The 16,068-nt window shown below is 38.3% G+C and overlaps 1 protein-coding gene across 8 annotated transcripts in view; it reads right to left on the reverse strand.

Moving 5' to 3' along the window:
* Positions 1-16,068, reverse strand: part of DOCK3 (dedicator of cytokinesis 3) — a 656,527-nt gene that overhangs the window by 422,789 nt on the left and 217,670 nt on the right. The window lies entirely within an intron of this gene.

Consider the following 16,068-nt stretch of genomic DNA (forward strand, 5'->3'; position numbering starts at 1 on the left):
GCACTACACGCTGGGGTCCATTGGGGGGTAATTGGGGAGTGATGGGGGGGTGGGGAGGTGGGAAGAGATAGCATGGGGAGAAATGACAGATACAGGTGAGGGGAAGAAAGGCAGCAAACCACACTGCCATGTGTGTACCTATGCAACAATCTTGCATGTTCTTCACATGCAAACCCTAAACCTAAAATGCAAAAAAAAAAAAAAAAAAAAAAAAAAAAGACTTGAAACTATACCACTAGAAGAAAACAACATTGGGAAAACTCCCAGAACATTGGTCTCAGCAAAGATTATTGGAGTTAGACCCTAAAGGAACAAATAACAAAAGCAAAAACAGACAAATGGGATTGCAACAAACTAAAAAGCTTCTGCACAGAAAAAAAGGCAATCAAGAAAGTGAAAAGACAATGTACGGAAAGGTGAAAATATTTGCAAACTATTCATGTCTCAAAGGATTAATCACCACAATATATAATGAACTCAATTCCACAGCAAAAAGACAATCCAAATGAAAATGGACAAATGAGAGAATGCATAGCAAGATGGCCCAATAGAACCCTCCAGCAATCATCCTCTGCAGGAACACCAAACATTTCAACCTTGGTGAGATCTGATGATTATGTGTCTTGGGGATGCTCTTCTAGAGGTGTATCTTTGTGGTGTTCTATTTGCGGAATTTGAATGTTGCCCTGTCTTTCTAGGTTGGGCATGTTCTCCTGGATAATATGCTGAAGTTGTTTTCCAACTTTGTTCCATTCTCCCTGTCACCTTCAAGTACACTAATCAAATATAGATCTGGTCTTTTCACATAGTCCTGTATTTCTTGGAGGCTTTGTTCAGTCCTTTCCATTCTTGTTTCCCTAATCTTGTCTTCACACTTTATTTCATTAGGATGATCTTCAATCTGTGATATGCTTTCTTCTGCTTGATCAACTTGGCTATTCATACTTGTGTATGCTTTGCAAAGTTCTCGGACTGCCTTTTTCAGCTCCATCATGTCATTTATGTTCTTCTCTAAACTGGTTATTCTGGTTAGCAGTTCCTCTAACCTTTATCAAGTTTCTTAGCATCCTTGCATTTGGTCAGAACATGCTCCTTTAGCTCAGAGAAGTTTGTTATTAACCACGTTCTGAAGTCTACTTCTGTCAACTTGTAAAACTCATTCTCCAACCAGCTTTGTTCCCTTGCTGGCGAGGAGTCGTGATCCTTTGGAGGAGAAGAGGCTTTCTGGTTTTGGGAATTTTTAGCCTTTTTTGTGCTGTTTTTTCCTCATCTTCCTGGATTTATCTACCTTTGGTCTTTGATACTGGTGACCTTCTGATGGAGTTTCTTTGTGGACATCCTTTTTGTTGATGTTGATAGTATTCCTTTCTGTTTGTTAGTTTTCCTGCTAACAGTTAGGCCCCTCTGCTTCATATCTGCTGGAGTTTGCTAGAGGTCCAATCCAGACACTGTTTGCCTGGGTATCACCAGCAGAGGCTGCAGAACAGCAAAGATTGCTGCCTTTTCCTTCATCTGGAAGCTTCGTCCCAGAGAGGCACCTGCCGGATGCCAGCCAGAGCTCTCCTGTATGAGGTGTCTGTCAACCCCTACTGGGAGGTGTCTCCCAGTCAGGAGGCACAGGGGTCAGGGATCTACTTGAGGAGGCAGTCTGTCCCTTAGCAGAGCTTGAGTGCTGTACTGGGAGATCCACTGCTCTCTTTAGAGCCAGCAAGCAGGAACATTTAAGTCTGCTGAAGCTGTGCCAACAGCTGCCCCTTCTTCCATGTGCTCTGTCCCAGGGAGATGGGAGTTTTATCTATAAGCCCCTGACTAGAGCTGCTGCCCTTCTTTTGGAGATGCCCTGCTCACAGAGAAGGAATCTAGAGAGGCAGTCTGGCTACAGTGGCCTTGCAGTATTGTGATGGGCTCTACCCAGTTCAAACTTTTGGGTGACTTTGTTTACACTGTGAGGGGAAAACTGCCTACTCAAACCTCAGTAATGGCAGATGCTCCTCTCCCCATTAAGTTCAAGTATCTCAGGTCAACTTCAGACTGGTGTGCTGGCAGTGAGAATTTCAAGCCTGTGGATCTTAGCTTGCTGGGCTTTGTTGGGTTGGGATCCGCTGAGCTAGACCACTTAGCTTCCTAACTTCAGCTGCCTTTCCAGGGAAGTGAATGGTTCTGTCTCAGTAGCATTCCAGGCACCACTTGGATATGAAAAAAACTCCTGCAGCTAGCTTGGCAGGTGCCTAGACGGCTGCCCAGTTTGGTGCTTGAAACTCAGGACCCTGGTGGCATAGGTGCCCGAGGGAATCTCCTGGTCTGTGGGTTGTGAGAACCATGGGAAAAGTGTAGTATCTGGGTACCGATACTGGAGTGCACCGTTTCTCTTGTCACAGTCCCTCATGGCTTCTCTTGCTAGGGTAGGGAGTTCCCCAACCTCCTGTGCTTCCTGGATGAGGTGGCACCCCATCCTGCTTCAGCTCACCCTTGGTGGGCTATACCCACTATCTAAGCAGTCTTAATGAGATGAACCAGTTTCCTCAGTTGGAAACACAGAAATCACCTGTCTTCTGAGTTGAACTCACTATCAGCTGTAGACCAGAGCTTTTCCTATTCGGTCATCTTGCCATAAAGAAAGCAAGCAGCTATTATTCTTGATCCTCTTCCTCCTACCACCCGCCTGACAGGCCCCAGTGTGTGTTGTTGGCTGCATGTATATTTAAGAAATGTTTGTTCATGTCATTTTCCCAATTTTTAGTGGTGGTGTTTGGTTTTCGCTTTTTTTTTTTTTTTTCCTGTAAATTTGTTTAAGTTCCTTGTAGATTCTGGATATTAGCTATTTGTCACACAGATAAATTGCAAACATTTTCTCCCATTTTTAGGTTGTCTGTTCACTCTGATGACAGTTACTTTTGCTGTGCAGAGCTCTTCATTTTAATTAGATCCCATTTGTCAATTTTTGCTTTTGTTGCAATTGCTTTTGGCATTTTTATCATGGCATCTCTGCCTGTGCTTATGTCCTGAATGATATTGCCTAGGTTTTCTTCTAGAGTTTTTATAGTGTTGGGTTTGCATTTAAGTCTTTGATCCATCTTGAATTAATTTTTGTGTAAGATATAAGTGGTCCATTTTCAGTTTCCTGCATATGGCTAGCTAGCTCTCCAGTGGCCTTTACTAAACAGGGAATCCTTACCCCATTTCTTGTTTTTGTTAGGTGTGTCAAAGATCAGATGGTTGTAGATGCTCAGTCTTATTTCTGAGTTCTCTATTCTGTTCCTTTGTCTGTATGTCTGTTTTTATACCAGTATCATGCTGCTTTGGTTACTGTAGCCTTATACTATAGTTTGATGTTGGGGAAGTGATACTTGCAGCTTTGTTCTTTTTGCTTAGGATTGTCTTGGATATTTGGGGGGTTTTTTTGTTTGTTTCCTAGGAATTTTGAAATAGTTTCTTCTAATTCTGTGAAGAATGTCAATGATAGGTTTATGGGAATAGAATTGAACCTATAAAATACTTTGGGCAGTATGGCCATTTTCACGATATTGATTCTTCCTATCCATGAGTGTGGAATATTGTTCCATTTGTGTCCTCTGATTTTCTTTTGCAGCGGTTTGTAGTTCTCCTTGAAGAGGACCTACACCTCTCTGGTTAGATGTATTTCTAGGTATTTCATTCTCTTTATAGCAACTATGAATGAGAGTTCATTCATGATTTGGCCCTCTGCTTGCCTGTTGTTGGTATATAGGAATGCTAGCAATGTTTGCATACTGACTTTATCCTGAGACTTTGCTGAAGTGGCCTGTCAGCTTAAGAAGCTTTTGGGTTGAGATGATGGGATTTTCTATATACAGGATAATGCCATCTGCAAACAAAGATATTTTGACTTCCACTCTTCCTATTTGAATACTTTTTATTTCTTTCTATTGCTTGACTGCCCCAAGACACATAATCATCAGATTTGCCGACATTGAAATGAAAGACAAAATGTTAAGGTCAGCAAGAGAGAAGGGTTGGGTTACCCATAAGGAGAAGCCCACGGACTAACAGTGGATTCCTCTGTAGAAACCCTACAAGCCAGAAGAGAGTGGGGGCCAATATTTAACATTCTTAAAGAAAAGAATTTTCGATCTAGAATTTCATATCCACCCAAACTAACCTTCGTAAGTGAATTTACAGACAAGCAAATGCTAAATTTGTCACCACCAGGCGTGCGTTACAAGAGCTCCTGAAGGAAGCACTAAATATGGAAAAGAAAAACCTGTACCAGCTACTGCAAAAACATAACAAATTGTAAAGACCATCGAGTCTATGAAGAAACTGCATCAACTAATGGGCAAAATAACCAGCTAGCATCATAATGACAGAATCAAATTCACACATAAAAGTATTAATATTAAATGTAAATGGGCTAAATGCTCCAGTTAAAAGGCACAGACCAGCAAAATGAATAGAGTCAAGACCCATCAGTGTGCTGTATTCAGAAGACCCATCTCATGTGCAAAGACACACATAGGCTCAAAATAAAAAGATAAAGGAATATTTACTAAGCACACGGAAGGAAAAAAAAAAACAGGGGTTGCAATCCTATTCTCTGATAAAACAGACTTTAAACCAACAAAGGTCAAAAAAGACATAGAAGGGCATTACATAATGGCAAAGGAATCAATGTAACAAAAAGAGCTAACTATCCTAGATATATATGCACCCAAAACAGAAGACCCAGATTCATAAAGCAAGTTCTTAGAGACCTACAAAGAGACTTAGACTCCCACACAATAATAGAAGGAGATGTTAACACCACAATAATAGAAGGAGATGACAGATCATATTGATCTGTCAATATTAGACAGATAAAAGAGACAGAAAATTAACAAACATATTCAGGAATTTAACTCAGCTCTGGACCAAGAGAACCTAATAGACATCTACAGAACTCTCTGCCCCAAATCAACTGAATATACATTCTTCTCAGCACCACATCACACTTACTCTCAACTGACCACAAAAATGGAAGTAAAAGACTCCTCAGCAAATGCAAAAGAACGGAAATCATAACAGTCTCTCTGACCACACCACAATCAAATTAGAACTCAGGATTAAGAAACTCACTCAAAACTACACAACTACATGGAAACTAAACAACCTGCTCCTGAATGACTACTGAGTAAATAATGAAATTAAGGCAGACATAAATAAGTTCTTTGAAAACAATGAGAAGACACAACATACCAGAATCTCTGGGACATAGCTAAAGATGTGTTTAGAGAGAAATTTATAGCACTAAATGCCCCACAAGAGAAAGTAGGAAAAATCTAAAATCAACACCCTAATATCAAAATTAAAAGAAATAGAGAAGCCAGAGCAAACAAATTCAAAAGCTAGCAGAAAACAAGAAATAACTAAGATCAAAGCAGAACTGAAAGAAACAGAGACATTTAAAAAAAACCCTTCACAAAAGATCAATGAATCCAGGAGCTGGATTTTTGAAAAGATTAATAAAATAGACCACTAGCCAGACTAATAAAGAAGCAAAGGGAGAAGAATCAAATAAACACAATAAAGAATGATAAAGGGGATATCACCACTGATCCCACAGAAATACAAACTACCATCAGAGAATACTATAAACACCTCTATGCAAATAAACTAGAAAATCTAGAAGAAATGGACAAATTCCTGGACACATACACCCTCTCAAGACTAAACCAGGAAGAAGTCAAACCCCTTAATAGACCATTAGCAAGCTCTGAAACTGAGGCAGTAATTAATAGCCTATCAACCAAAAAAAAAAAAAAAAAAAAAAAAGCCCAGGACCAGATGGATTCACAGCTGAATTCTACCAGAGGTACAAACAGGAGCTGGTACCATTCCTTCTGAAACTATTCCAAACAACAGAAAAAGAGGGACTCCTCCCTAACTCATTTTATGAGACCAGCATCATCCTGATACCCAAACCTGGCAGAGACAACAAAAAAAGAAAATTTCAGATCAATATCCCTGATGAACATCAATGCAAAAATCCTCAACAAAATACTGGCAAACCAAATCCAGCAGAACATCAAAAAGCTTATTCACCACAGTCAAGTCAGCTTTATCCTGTAATGCAAGGCTGGTTCAACATATGCAAATCAGTAAACATAATTCATCACACAAAGAGAACCAACAACAAAACTACATGATTATCACAATAGATGCAGAAAGGCCTTCAATAAAATTCAACATCCCTTCATGCTGAAAACTCTAGGTATTCATGGAATGTATCTCAAAATAATAAGAGCTATTTATGACAAACCCACAGATAATATCATACTGAATGGACAAAAGCTAAAAGCATTCCCTTGGAAAACCAGCACAAGACCAGGATGCCCTCTCTCACCACTCCTATTCAACACAGTACTGGAAGTTCTGGCCACGGCAATCAGGCAAGAGAAACAAAAAAAGGATATTCAAATAGGAAGAGAGGAAGTCAAACTGTCTCTGTTTGCAGATGACATGATTGTCTATTTAGAAAATCCCATTGCCTCAGCCCAAAATCTCCTTCAGCTGATAAGCAACTTCAGCACAGTCTGAGGACATAAAATCAATGTGCAAAAATCACAAGCATTCCTAGACACCAGTAATAGACACAGAGTCAAATCATGAGTGAACTTCCATTTACAATTGCTACAGAGAATAAAATACCTAGGAATACAACTTACAAGGGATGTGAAGGACCTCTTCAAGGAGAACTAAGCACTGCTCAAGGAAATAAGAGAGGACACAAATAAATGGAAAAACACTCTATGCTCATGGATAGGAAGAATCATGAAAATAACCATACTGCCCAAAGTAATTTAAATACACTGCTATCCTCATCAAGCTACCACTGACTTTCTGCACAGAATTAGAAAAAACTACTTTAAATTTCATATGAAACCAAAAAACAGCCTGTATACCTAAGACAATTGTAAGTAAAAATAACAAAGCTAGAGGCATCATACTACCTGACTTCAAACTATACTAGAAGGCTACAGTAACGAAAACATGGTACTGGTACCAAAACAGATATATAGACCAATGAAACAGAACAGAGACCTCAGAAATACCACCACATATCTACAAACCATCTGATCTTTGACAAACCTGACAAAAACAAGCAATGGGGAATGGATTCCCTATTTAATAAACAGTATTGTGAAAACTGGCCAGCTCATATGCAGAAAACTGAAACTGGACACCTTCCTTATGCCTTATACAAAAATTAACTCAAGAGGGATTAAAGACTTAAATTTAAGACCTAAAACCATAAAAACCCTAGAAGAACACCTAGACATTTCCATTCAGGACATAGGCATGGGCAAAGACTTCATGACTAAAACACCAAAAGCAAGGCCAACAAAAGCCAAAATTGACAAATGGGATCTAATTAAGCTAAAGAGCTTCTGCATGGCAAAAGAAACTATCATCAGAAATAACAGGCAACCTACAGAATGGGAGAAAATTTTTGCAACCTATCCATCTGTCTAAGGGCTAATATCCAGAATCTACAAAGACCTTAAACAAATTTACAAGAAAAAAACAACCCCATAAAAAAGTGGGCAAAGGACATTAACAGGCACTTCTCAAAAGAAGACATTTATACGGCCAACAAATACATGAAAAAAGGCTCATCATTGCTGGTCATTAGAGAAATGCAAATCAAAACGACAATAACATAGCATCTCATGCCAGTTAGAATGCTGATAATTAAAAAATCAGGAACAGATGCTGGAGAAGATGTGGAGAAGTCGGACTGATTTTACACTGTTAATGGGAATGTAAATTAGTTCAACCATTGTGGAGGCAGTGTGTTGATTCCTGAAGGATCTAGAACCAGACATATCATTTGACCCAGCAATCCCATTACTGGGTATATACCCAAAGGATTATAAATCATTCACCTATAAAGACACATGCACATTTATGTTTATTGCAGCACTGTTCATGATAGCAAAGATTTGGAACCAATCCAAATCCCTATCAATGATAGACTGGATAAAGAAAATGTGGCACATATGTACCATGGAATACTATGCAGCCATAAAAAAATACGGTGATCATGTCCTTTGTAGGGACATGGATGAAGCTGGAAATCATTACTCTCAGCAAACTAACACAAACACATTCTCAGCAAACTAAAGAGCTTCTGCACAGCAAAAGAAACTATCATCAGAGTGAACGCAGGAACAGAAAACCAAATACCACGTTTCCACTCATAAGTGGGAATTGAGCAATGAGAACACATGGCCACAGGGATGGAAACATCACACACCAGGGCCTGTCATGGAGGTAGGGGTCTAGGGGAGGGATAGAATTAGGAGAAATACCTAATGTGAATGACAGGTGAATGGGTGCAGCAAACCACCATGGTATGTGTATACCTATGTAACAAACCTGCAGGTTCTGCACATGTATCCCAAAACTTGAAGTATAATTTTAAAAATTAAAAAAAAAAAATCTTCGTATCCCCTTACCTCCCTGAGAATGCACACAGGCACACAGTGTATGATGGTCTGTATTGCCATTGCAATGCTCATTCCCAAATAAATATGATTTGTTTTAAAAAAAACAAAAGAATAGCTAATGAATACTGGGCTTAACACCTAGGTGATGGGTTGATCTACCACTATGGCACACATTTACCTATATAGTAAACCTGCCCATCCTGGACACGTGCCCTGGAAGGTAAAATAAAAATTGAAGAAAAAAAGTTTTCAATTTTTATTATTATTATTTTTTTTATTGCATTTTAGGTTTGGGGGTACATGTGAAGAACATATAAGACTGCTGCATAGGTACACATGTGGAAGTGTGATTTGCTGCCTTCCTCCCTCTCACCTGTATCTGGCATTTCTCCTAATGCCATCCCAACTCCCCACCCCCCACCGTCCCTCCCCTATTTCCCTCCAACAGACCCCAGTGTGCAGTGCTCCCCTCCCTATGTCCATGTGTTCTCATTGTTCAACACCCACCCATGAATGAGAACATGCAGTGTTTGATTTTCTGTTCCTGTGTCAGTTTGCTGAGAATGATGGCTTCCAGGTTCATCCATGTCCCTACAAAGGACACAAACTCATCGTTTTTGATGGCTGTGTAATATTCTATGGCGTATATGTGCCACGTTTTCCCTGTCCAGTCTATCATTGATGGGCATTTAGTCTAAGGATACAAAATCAATGTGCAAAAATCACAAGCATTCCTATACACCAATAACAGACTTAAAGAGAGCCAAATCAAGAATGAACTGCCATTTTTTTTTTTTTTTCTGAGATGGAGTTTTGCTCTTGCTGCCCAGGCTGGAGTGTAATGGCGTGATCTCAGCTCACCGCAACCTCCGCCTCCCAGGTTCAAGTGATTCTCCTGCCCTAGCCTCCTAAGTAGCTGGGATGACCGGCATGTGCCACCACGTCTAGCTAATTTTGTATTTTTAGTAGAGACGGGGTTTCTCCTTTTTGGTCAGACTGGTCTCAAACTCCCGACCTCAAGTGATCCACCCACCTCAGCCCCCCAAAGTGCTGGGATTATAGATGTGAGCCACCGTGCCTGGCTAGTTTTTCAAAGTTCTAAAATAATAATAATAAAATGAAATGAAAAACTAAAGTTAACTAAGCATTTCATATGGCTAGTGAAATAAAAACTAAGATTACTCTTTGATATGATTTATTTCTGATGTTTTTTGTTTGAGGCTTTTATTCCAACTGCTTAAAAAAAAAGTCATAAAATTTCCTTTAATTGAAGATTAAGTGGTAGAAAGTAGACCTTTAACATTACTGAGGCAATACTTTGAAAGTAAATCACTTAACAGTCAGAATAACAATTTGGAATTGTTACCAAACAGTCAAACACAGTTGGAAGACCGTGAATTCAACAAGACATTTCTTTAACACTTAAGAGCTGTGTGACCTAACAGATGGGAAGAATATACAAAAATAAAGCTTAATTAACCAACTATGTAAATAGAACCAATCATTATTCTTAGTTCCCTTAAAATTAATTAAGATTTGCTAAACTTAAAAGATTTGTATGTTGTAAAAACAAAAAACAAAACAAAAAAAATCCTGACAATTTTAATTCCCTTCACATTTTATTATTGATGACACAATTTACATATTTTATATTATGCATCAATTAACAAGTTTTTATAGTTATATTCTCAATATCTGTGTCTTTTAACTCATAATAAATTTATATATTATCTTTACAGTATTGAAATATTCTGTATATGTCTGTATATTTGCCTTTGCCTGTGAATTTTATATTTTTGTATGCTTTCATGTTGCTGTTTAGCATCCTTTTATTTCAACTTAAAGAACTCATTTTAGCATTTTTTATAAGGCAGGTCTAGTGGTGATGAACTCCCTTTCTCTCTACTTCATTTCCGATGAACAGTTTTGCTGAGTAGTGGCTCACAGAGTTTTTTTGTTTGTTTTCTTCAGTATTTTAAATATATCATCCTGCTCCCTTCTCACCTACAAGGTTTCAGCTGAGAAATCTGCTGAGAGCAGATTTATAGAGGCTCTTATATAAGACAAGTCCTTTTCATCTTGCAATTTTCAAAATTCTATTTGACTTTTGGCAATTTGACTACAATGTGTCTCAGCGTGATTTCTTTGGATTCCTCTTAAAGGGGGCTGTTTGGACTTCAAGGATTGATGTTAATTTCCCTCCCCAGATTTGGGAAGTTTTCAGCCACTGTTTCTTTAAAGAAGTTCCTGCTCCTTTCTCTTCTTTGCTCTCCCTCGTCTGCTCTTTTTTGCCCCCTTCTGGTAATCCCATATTGAGCATATTGGTTTACTTGATGGTGTCCCATAAATTCCTTAGGATTTCTTCACTCTTTTTCCTTTTTGATTGTCTGAATTAACCACTTCAAATCACCCGTCTTCAAGCTGATTCACTCCTCTATTTGATCAAGAATGCTGTTGATGTTCTCTACAGAATTTTCTTATTACTAACTGTATTTTTCAGCTCCAGAATTTGTTTGGTTCTTTGCTTTCTTATGGTTTCTACCTCTTTGTTGGTTTCCTCATGATGTTCACTTTTCATTTGCCTCATTTAATTTAATTGTCTGTGTTCTTTTGTAACTCACTGGGTTAAGTAATCTTTAAGACTATTATTTTGAGTTGTCTTGCAGGCAATTCATATAACTCCTTTTCTTTAGGGTCTGTTATTGAATATTTATTTTGTTCCTTTGGTTGTGTTATATATTTCTGATTCTTCATCTTCCTTGCAGCTTTGCTTTGGGGCCTGCACATTTGAAGAAACAACCACTGCTCCTAGTCTTTATGGACTGACTTCAATAAACAAAGACTTCACCAATAAGCCCAACTCAGATTCTGGGAACCTCTCAAACCTTTCCTATAAATGTATGCATTTCGTTCTTCCAACCATTCCAAGAGTCTCAGGATTGCACGCCTTCTCCCAATCTCGCAAAGAAATGATTGACCACAGTAAGCTGCCCACCTCTTTTCCCTAGGGCAGTACTCTAAAATGCCAGGATGAATGCCTCATTCTTCGCATTCCCTTCTGAGGGAGAAGACTCACAGATATGCACCTTCTCCCAACCTTGCAGAGCTCTACTGGCCACAAACGGCCCTCCACTTTTCTCTAGAGTGATGCACTGAAGTGATGGGATACTGCTTCCACTCCTCTCCCTCCTTCCTGCAGAAGTCTTAGGGTTGTGCGCTTTTCCCAATCTTGCAGAGGCAAGCTAGCTACAGTGAGCCTCTTACTCCTATTCTTTGTTCTTAGCTTTTCTCACATGTTTAAATTATTCTGGCTATTCCAGCACACTGTGTGAGGTGGGATAGAAAGAGATCATTCAAGCAGCACCCACAAATGCTACAGATGCTTGATGTACCATCCACTTTTTCTTTGTTCCATTGGAAAAGTCAAAGTCTGAGACAAATTCTCTCTTAACCACCTGGGGGAAGGAACTGACAAAGGTGAAAGTGAAATTGCTCTTAGCCATTTCAATGTGTCTATTTTCTGTTTTTTGCTCCTGTGGAGTACTGCAACTTCTTCACTGGATTCTGGACCTCTTATAAAGATATTTTTCTTGGTATATCATTGTTAAATCAGTGTTTCTGTAGAGACATGAGAGCTGAAATTTCTTATTCTGTCAAATTGCTGATGTCAGGAAAGACTACTACTTTCTGGTTGGGCTCTATTTCACCATAACACAGTAAAATGAAAAATTCTCTGGAGAAAAAGGCCAAAGTAAACATGAAGCTCTCCTTGTGTGCATTTCTTCCTCCAAGGATCATACCCCTCAAGATCTTGCCCACAATTGCCCACATGAATTGTTCTCCAGTGCCTGCAGACAATTGTTTTTTAATATTTTCTCCAGATTTTAGAATTCTTATTCTGGATCATCAACTTATTGGACCTTTGGATATGAAAGTCATTTCCAAATAGCTTTCTAAGATTTATATCACGCTTCCAGCAAATATGGCTGCTCTGTGTAATTTTTTGTATAGCCACATCATCTCTACTTTCCTGAGGCAAACTGAATCCAGGTAAGGATTCTTCTGTAGCAAAGCGTTCCCCAATTTTCTTTGTTATTATTATAAATAGGACATAGGACTCATGAATTTAGAATAAGTTTCTTATCATGAGAAAGTGTGTGATTTTGCTGGTATTTTCTAAGGCACTCTATTATGCATCTCTAGATAACATCTCCATCTCCTTTTCTCTCCTTGACCACTGGCAGCTTCTGCCCACTTTCAGCTCTGATCAGCCTCATTACTGATAAATCAAGGATATCATTTTTGCATTCTATGATAAGCCATTCACATTCAGAAAATATTTTATCACTTTCCAAAATCTATGCTTCACTAATCCCAAGTCTAAATACTCTTTTCCTGTTCCCATACTTCTAACTAGTCTTGCTGCTTTTGATAGTCCTTACATATAATCTTAAGATGAAAAATTATTTGTTGCAAAGGTTCATAAACATGAGATGTAAAAGTTGTTTTTCTTTTTTATTTCCTTATGGCTTTACCTGTTTTGTAAAAGATATCTTCTAAGTTACGTTCTTACTATTTCCCCAACACAAATGTTATACTGGGAGGCATACAAGACAATTAATTAATAATAATATTTCCAAATCTATTCTTCTAAGTACTGATTATGAGGCTGCAATCTACAACCTGTGTTTTGCAGTCTCCTTTGCCAGCTGGGGCATTGGAAAAATACTGGGGGAAAGAAGGTAAAGAGGTGTGTTTCCTGCTGTTCCTGTAAACAATTTCTTTCACAGTAAAAATTGGTTACAGCCTCCAGTTGCTTTTGGCATTCCCCAAAACAGTCTCATTACCACCTTCTTTATACATACCAACAGTAGTGATATTCCATTCTCAAATTTCTGAGCTCCAGTGTCTCAAGATCTAATTTGCGAGTTCCTGAGTTTTGGTATCCCCAATTCACTATCTTTTGCATCCCCACCATTAAAGTGTACGCTGCTTTATGCAGTTATAATCTATGGGTTACATCAGTATTTCTTCTTTTGTTCTTTCACTCTTCAAATGTGTGTAAATATTTTCCCACATTAAATTCCACCTCATAAAGTGACTCATGTTTCTATTTTCCTGAATGAATCCTTAACTGACCAGAAGGTTATTCTGATGCTTACTCACCCTCCAGTCAAAAACGGCATTACTACTTTAGGAAGCTATCTTGGTTAAACATTATAGAGTACCTAAATTTTATGGGTTTTTTGTTGTTGTTGTTTTTAATTGCATTTTAGGTTTTGGGGTACATGTGAAGAACATGCAAGATTGTTGCATAGGTACACTCATGGCAGTGTGATTTGCTACCTTCCTTCCCCTCACCTGTATCTGTCATTTTTCTCCATGCTATCTCTTCCCACCTCCCCACCTCCCAATCACTCCCCCATTTCCCCCCAACGGACCCCAGTGTGTAGTGCTCCCCTCCTGTGTCCATGTGTTCTCACTGTTCAACACCCGCTTATGAGTGAGAACATGTGTTTGATTTTCTGCTCTTGTGTCAGTTTGCTGAGAATGATGGTTTCCAGGTTCATCCATGTCCCTACAAAGGACACAAACTCATCGTTTTTGATGGCTGCATAATATTCCATGGTGTATATGTACCACATTTTCCCTATCCAGTCTATCATCGTTGGGCATTTGGGTTGGTTCCAGGTCTTTGCTATTGTAAACAGTGCTGCAGTGAACATTCGTGTGCATATGTCCTTATAGTAGAATGATTTATAATCCTTTGGATATATACCCAGTAATGGGATTGCTGGGTCAAATGGGATTTCTATTTTTAGGTCATTGAGGAATCGCCACACTGTCTTCCACAATGGTTGAAGTAATTTAAACTCCCACCAACAGTGTAAAAGTGTTCCTATTTCTCCACACCCTCTCCAGCATCTGTTGTCTCCAGATTTTTTAATGATAGCCATTCTAACTGGTGTGAGATGGTATCTCAATGTGGTTTTGATTTGCATTTCTCTAATGACCAGTCATGATGAGCATTTTTTCATATTTGTTGGCCTCCTGTATGTCTTCTTTTGTAAAGTGTCTGTTCATATCCTTCGCCCATTTTTGAATGGGCTTGTTTGTTTTTTTCTTGTAGATCTGTTTCAGTTCTTTGTAAATTCTGGGTATCAGCCCCTTGTCAGATGGGTAGACTGCAAAATTTTTTTCCCATTCTGTTGGTTGCCGATTCACTCTACTGACTGTTTCTTTTGCCGTGCAGAAGCTGTGGAGTTTGATTAGGTACCATTTGTCTATTTTGGCTTTTGATGCCAATGCTTTTGGTGTTTTGGTCATGAAGTCCTTGCCTACGCCTATGTCCTGAATGGTTTTGCCTAGATTTTCTTCCAGGGTTTTTATGGTGTTAGGTCTCATGTTTAAGTCTTTAATCCATCTGGAGTTAATTTTGGTGTAAGGTGTCAGGAAGGGGTCCAGTTTCTGCATTCTGCACATGGCTAGCCAGTTTTCCTGACACCATTTATTAAACAGGGAATCCTTTCCCCATTGCTTGTTTTTGTCAGGTTTGTCGAAGATCGGATGGTTGTAGATACGCTGTATTTCCTCTGAGGACTCTGCTCTGTTCCATTGGTCTATATCTCTGTTTTGGTACCAGTACCATGCTGTTTTGATTACTGTAGCCTTGTAGTATAGTTTGAAGTCCGGTAGTGTGATGCCCCTGCTTTGTTCTTTTTGCTTAGAATTGACTTGGCTATGTTGACTCTCTTTTGGTTCCATATGAAGTTTAAGGTGTTTTTTTCCAGTTCTGTGAAGAAGGTCATTGGTAGCTTGGTGGGAATAGTGTTGAATTTGTAAATTACTTTGGGCAGTATGGCCATTTTCACAATGTTGATTCTTCCTAACCATGAGCATGGAATGTTTCTCCATCTGTTTGTGTCTTCTCTTATTTTGTTGAGCAGTGGCTTGTAGTTCTCCTTGAAGAGGTGCTTTATGTTACTTGTTAGTTGTAAATTTTATGTTTTAAGATAATAAATTTTAAAAAATAAAATGGAAACTAAAATACTCATTTTTACATACAGAATATGACAAAGAATTTTTGAAAAATCATGAATATTCCCAACATGCAACACGTATTAACATTTTGATATATTTTTGTCTCTTTTTTTATATAAATTGCTTTGTTTTTGAAATTTGTGATCAAACTATATATGCATTTTGTATATTTTCTTATGCTTAAAGTGTATCTTTAAACTTTTTCAATTTCTACTTGCAAATAAAAGATTTTAAAAGCCTCTTTCACTTTGTAAAAACAAAATGACTTATTTATCTCTAACTCCTATCCTATGAATGACTATGCTCAAAATAGTACACAATTTTTTAAAACATACTGCATGCCTAATTGATTTTATAAAATTGACAGCTAAAGTCACCTCTCCCGTATCCAAGAAAACAGATTAAAGTTGTCTTTATTTTAAGAAAACATTAGGCCCTCAGAATTACATGAAAAAGCATGTATATTTTTGCCAGGAAAACATATCAATTTTATATTTTATACTATGAACCAAAAAAAAAATCTTCCTCTGTATCCTATAAAAATTGTAAATAAATTTAGTAA

The sequence above is a fragment of the Saimiri boliviensis genome, chromosome 8 (assembly GCF_048565385.1).
Source record: "Saimiri boliviensis isolate mSaiBol1 chromosome 8, mSaiBol1.pri, whole genome shotgun sequence".
Lineage (NCBI taxonomy): Eukaryota > Metazoa > Chordata > Mammalia > Primates > Cebidae > Saimiri > Saimiri boliviensis.